Consider the following 6,000-nt stretch of genomic DNA (forward strand, 5'->3'; position numbering starts at 1 on the left):
AACGTGCTTCAGAGCGCATTTATATGCAAAGGCGTATAATATGTCCCCTGTATCTAATTATCTGTCAACCTGAGGCAGTTTGTTTTCCAAATCGGCCTCTCGGCTGTGACTTTATGAGGTCGTAAAGAAAACGGTGCCACTCTCGCGCTGGAGCGCCGGGAGAGCCTGGATCAACAAATTACCATCCTTAATGGTGGCTCCTCGCCGTGTGCTCACGCCCTCCACCAGCCCCGGCTTGGCGAGCCCCGGCACGGCAGGGAGGGAACCCCAGCAGCACCCAGCAGCACCCAAGCTGGGCACGGGTCTCCCATGGGATCCTGGGCACCCGATTGTATTTGGCCGTGCTGCAGTTTTCCAGGGGCTGGCGGTGAGCTCTGGCCCAGCCACGGTGAACGCGGCACCACGGCGGTGCGAGGCGAGCCGCGGATTCCTCTGCCCACGCCGCTCCTGTGATTAATGATAGAACGGAATTAAAAAGAAGGGGGAAAAAAGAGCGAGGGAGAGGGGAGGGGAGCGGGTCAACAGCTGAGTGCAAGGCAAGTCGCTAGACAGGGAGTAATTAAGATACTTGGGTAAATATGATTAATAAGCTCAAACTGGCAGGGTGTGCAGTAAACAAGGGCTAACCAGATGGTACCCTTTCCTTCCTGACAATGCTGCAAGCTTTGTAAAAACAGGCAGGAAGGCTCTGGATCCTCCCCGCATGCTCAGGGAGGAGGGAGGACTCGGCACAGGCCGGGGTGGTGAATCACCTGATAGGAATGAGAGCCATTTCCCCTTCATCCCATCGCCTTCATCCCCTCGTCCCATTGCTGGCCCAGCTCTTGTGGCCGTGCCAGGGGTCGGTGCCGTGCCGCTGCCAGCCCTGGCACACGGCCCCAGCCCGCTCGGTGCGTGGGCACAGGCTGAGCTCTGTGCTCATGTCACAAGTGGCCGGGCACTGCAGCACTGGAAAAAGCCCTCACCAGGGCTCCTCACTGCTGGTTTCCAGCCAGAACGGCTCGGTTTGAAAAAGTCCTGCCTGGTGCTTCTCCGTGGTGCAAAGCCTCATGGCTTGGTGCGTGCTCGCTCTCATGGCAGTGCTGTCCATCCGACCCCTGGGCTCTTCTGCCTGTAGTTAGCTGCTGCTTTCCCCTCTGCCCTGCGTTGGTTTGTGTCTTGACTTCTTGCAAACCTCTCTCTGAGTTTCTGGCACATCATGCCCGGCACAGCCCGGCACAGCTTGGCACAGCTCGGTGCCCACGGGGCCAGCCCCAGGCTCACTCCTGGCTGCTCCTCTCCTGCCGGCATCCACAAGAGTTGGTCAGGACCTTCCACACCAAGCCCTTCCCTGTCAGAGGATGCCATTTCACCAAAGGTGAAACATTTGCGGAAATGCACTGATTTTGATGAAATTGCATTTGGAAAGAAAAATCAAAGGAGAAAATCATTTCGATAAGGCCAAAGCATTTCAGTTTGACCTTTTAGGAATTAAATGGCATAGGGTTTTTTTCCATTTCAAAACGCATTTTGTTTCAATGTACCATATATATGTATCTGTAAGAACTATTGAAACTGGAATTAAATGTTGTGATTATCCCAACCCGGGATGATGTATGGGATTGTACAGCATTGCAAGAAATTAAGTGCAAATAATCTTCTGCTTTGAAAAGGGGAAGGGCAACCTGAGAAATGAACAAAACCTGTTTCTTGCTCCAGCCCTGCTGCTGGAGTGTGGCTGAATGTCTGCGAGTGTGGCTAAATGTCTGCGAGTGCGTAAAACGACATTTGCACGCCCCCCGTGATGCCCAGAGCCAGGCGTTTCCTCACCTAAGCTCATACACATCAGAGCAAAATGTCCTGGACAATATGTTCAGGGTCTCAGAGCTATCAGTTTCCATTTGACTATTTGCTGTCCAGTACTTAGAAAATCAAAAACTTGCCAAGTAGCCGCGGGTACTACCAGCAGGTTAAATCAGCGCTTAGCTTTCAGCTTCCTCAGGACAGGGCTGCTCCTTTTTTTTTTTCCTGGCTGAAAACTTCCCACAGCCACCCCGGTGGTGATGGGATCAGTAAATGTTTTATCCTTATGGGGGGACAGGCGGGACACTGGGCACAAGAGGAAATCTCTGAATCACAAAGATGCCACCAAGGGACGGGTGCACGAGTTGTCTCAGTATTGCGACCAATTCCTCCCCCTTTGTGCCCCAGCCCCAAAGTGCCACTTCTGACCCCGCTGTGGGAGATCCCCATCCCCAGGAGCAAATCCCTGCCTGCTGCCTGGCCTTGCAGCATCCCCAGGGGCAGTCCCTGTGCACCACCCCGTGCCATGGCTGGCGAGGGGCTTTGGGTGCTTCCCATCAAGAAAAATCAAGCGAGGCTTCGCTGGGAGGCTACGAGGCACCGCGGGGCTGTGGGAACAGCCAGAGGCTCAGGGGAGGTGGGGCAGAGATTAAAGATAAAGAGAAATTTTGGCTCATTGGCAGGGCACACATTTTTCCAATATAAAAGCAAATGGGGGAACCCTTAAATAAATTGACTCTATAAAAACGTCCTTTTGTATTACCGCTTCACCTTTTCAGGGGGGAAAACACCAAGGTTTATTTTCATGGGTCCCGGATAAAAATATCATTCCTGCTTCATAATTTCGCAGCACCAACGAGCAGCCCATCGCTGCTTGAAGTACGCCGGCCCCCCTCGGTACCCGCCGCCCGCCCGGCTGCAGGAGCAGCTGCCACGTAATTACAAGTCCTCGTCACAAGTGCGGAGAAACAAGTTGTGGCATTTAGGAAAGGTCTGCAAAAATAGGTGTCAGACCTTAACTAATAGTGATTGTCCTTCCATTCTGCCGTAATTTACATTTAATTCACACATTTCATTTCCATTTAAAATATGATTACAGTGTTTTGAAGCACATCTCACCTGTCCCCTCCTATTAGGGCAGGATGAAAATAACACGAAGCAGCAGGAGCGAGGCTGCCTGCCCCGGGTCTCGGCTGCTGAGCGCACGGAGCCGCTCCTGGTGCTGGAGAAGGGGATGGGGAAAGCTCCTGGGAATGTCACCGGGCAGGGACAGACACACAGACACATGGACACATGGACACATGGACACAGGGACGCACGGACACACAGCTCTGTCCCCTTGCTGCAGGGTTTCGAGCCCTGGCAAACAGCAGAAAGCCCAAGGTGTGTTTGAGAGGGCCAGGGCGGAGAGCAGGCTCGCTAGGCTGTGTCTTTCCACATTTTTTCAGGCAAAACCTGGCCTCGTCCTCATGATGTGGTCGGGCGTTCAGGTTCATGGGTTGTGAAGGGAAAGCAGCCTTGGGGCTCTGCTGGGCTCAGGCTGGGGAAGGACAATCCGAGGTGGGTGTAACGGGGCCGGGGGGTGTCCCGGGGTCTGTCTGGCTTTTACATACTGCCGGTGTGTTTGGATGGAGCAGAAATTTGGGCAACGCTTTCCAGTGCTCCCATGGGGGTCGGGGTGTGCTGCACAAGCACGGCGCGCCGTGCCAGGGATGGGAACGGCCAAAAACGCCCCCAGTGCCTCCTCCTTGCCCTCAGGACTCGCTGATGGGGAGGTCTCGCTCCTCCTGCGGAGGTCTTTCGGAAGGTTTTTTAAACACAAAAAGTCTGGCCTAGAAAATAAATCAAGCTCGCCCTCCCCACCATGTCCTCACCCCACGTCTCCCCGGCGCTGCACCCGCCCACAGAGCGCCGAACAGGCACGGACGTGCTGATTAATATCTGCTACGTGTAGGGGAAAACAACAACCCCGTAAACAGTATTATTAACCCATGGGCTGGCAATAAATCAGTGTGAGAAGGTGACCTCAGCAATGCTGGAGTAATCCTGTGTGTCAGGGTAAATTTATGAGGCCAATTTTATTGGCCTGTATGACCCAGGCTCCTTGGAGATGTCTCAGTAACAAATCCAATCCATATCATTTATTAGCTTTGTACAGTGTCAGCTCTAAGCATAGGAGGGATCCCATTAAAACGTATTGCTCCCTCTGCAAAAGATGGGCACAAATAAGCTGCGGGATAATTGTCGGCTGCAAGGAGCCCCTGATTAAGAAATTGCTCGTGGTAGATTTGCTCTCAAATCCATAAAGCTGGCCTGGGCCGGAGCTGCTGGGCTTTGAGTTTGAGCTGCCCATCCCTTACCCTTCTGCCCACATGAGGCTGGCTGCCGGGAACACTGGGAGCACTGGGAGCACTGGGAGAAGCAGGCAGGATGGCTGCAGCAGGAGGTGCAGGGATGCAGCAGCTCTTGGGAACACATCTCCGGAGCAAGAGCATCAGGGAGCAGATCTTGAAGAAGGAGCTCCCCACCAGCAGCTGGAAGTCCTCCTGTGGGCAGGGCAGTGCTGGCAGGGGGGCAGCAGCCCCCTGGGGAGGTTCTGGTGCACCCCAAGAGCTGCAGAGTGCTCAGCACCCCGGGGCCAGGAGCAGCCTTCGTGCCGGCACCTCCCGCGCCTGATCCCTGTTGGCTAACCAGAGCCTGGTGGAGGCAGTTTAAGTCTGTTTGACTGTCCCTGTCATCATAAGGTTTACGGATGGTTAATTTATTCTTTATAGCACAGTCATTGATGGCTGTTAAATCACAAATGAGAGCCAATAAAGGGTGAATTGCAGCTGAAATTACACTGTTTATATGACAGCAGAGTGCTGGCTAAAAGATTCATATGCCGCTGATGAAGTACGTTATAAATTTTAATTACCATAGTTTGTACAAATGACATGTTTGAAATGCTATTGAGTAATGTGACCCTGATAATGAAACTATAAAATAAATCATTAACTTTCTGAATGAGCTTTTTTATTTCCATGCTACATGAAGTAAACTTTCCAATTTATTCCAGTGCAGCCTTCTTCCGAAAAAAAGCGAAGGGAGAAGCGTCACGGACCAGCCCCTGCTCTCCGAGGGACACGGACACACGAGGGAGGAGAGAACCATGTGGAGGGGATGTTGGATGGCAGGGACTGGCCCAAGCCAGCCAAAACCCCAAACATCTCGTGGCTTCACCTTCCCTGAGATGGGACGGCGCCTGCTCCTGCAGCCGCAGCCAGCTTAGCCGCGGGAGCGCAGAGAGAAGAGCAGGGATTGAGAACCAGCTCTGAGGATCCATAAAAATCTCAAGCACAGAAGAGAGAAAAACTCCCTTAAAGCCAGGGCATAATCAGAGCTCGCTCCTTGGCCAGGCCATGCAGCTCTCCTGGGAGCTCCCCGGCTCCACCGGAGCTTTGAGGCGAAGGCAGAGGGGCCGAGCACGCAGCCACTTGCAGCAGATGCAGGGATAATTCCCTGCCGGGGCCGAGAGCTGAGCCTTGGTCCAGGGAGGGATTTCTGGGAGTGCTGAGCATGCAGTTAGCAAAGCAGCAGCCTTTGATTCAGCTTCACTTGCTCAGGACGGGGAGCAATCCTTAAAGCCTTCTGGAAGGACGCCGATATATTGCTATATCACCACAGGTTGTTCTCCGAGGGATGCACAGCACGGCACAAGAAGGGAGCAGACCAAGGGTGCTTGCTTGTCCCTCTGCAGAGGGGTCTGTGGACACCAGGGGTGCCTCACCCAGCCCCAGGCACAGGAACAAACCCCACAGGTCAGGGGCTCCTCCAGCACCATCACTGGCTTCTTCCTCGTCTCCTCGCAAAGCCTGGGTTCTTATTCTTCAAGAAAGTGGCTGGGGGTCCCTGCACGTGATGGAAACTCTGGCAGGTGCTGGTTGCATCACACCTGGCAATGGCTCCTTCCTTCCTGCTCCCTGGGCAGCATCCTCACTGCTCCACTAAGGGTCACTCCTCACCAGAGGCCATCCCATCTGATCCTGATCCTCATCCCCATCCCATCCCATCCTGATACTCATCCCCATCCCATCCCATCCCATCCATCCCCATCCCATCCCATCCCATCCATCCCCATCCCATCCCATCCCATCCCACCTCTCCCTGGGTGACCTCCCTGGGCCTTTTCTCCTCCCCAGAGGCGTTTAGAGTTGGAGGCTTTTAACGCCTGCTTTT

The 6,000-nt window shown here is 53.9% G+C and overlaps 1 protein-coding gene across 4 annotated transcripts in view; it reads left to right on the forward strand.

The window, feature by feature from the left end:
• The window catches only part of KCNU1 (potassium calcium-activated channel subfamily U member 1), a 179,789-nt gene extending 173,993 nt beyond the window's left edge, over positions 1–5,796 (forward strand). For all 4 annotated transcript variants that reach the window (XR_014686021.1, XR_014686022.1, XR_014686026.1 and 1 more), the window contains one exon: positions 4,841–5,796. The gene's annotated coding sequence lies outside the window, so the exon portion shown is untranslated. The remainder of the gene's footprint in view (positions 1–4,840) is intronic.
• Positions 5,797–6,000: the final 204 nt, after the last annotated feature.

This window comes from Aythya ferina (assembly GCF_964211825.1).
Source record: "Aythya ferina genome assembly, chromosome: 27".
Classification (NCBI taxonomy): domain Eukaryota; kingdom Metazoa; phylum Chordata; class Aves; order Anseriformes; family Anatidae; genus Aythya; species Aythya ferina.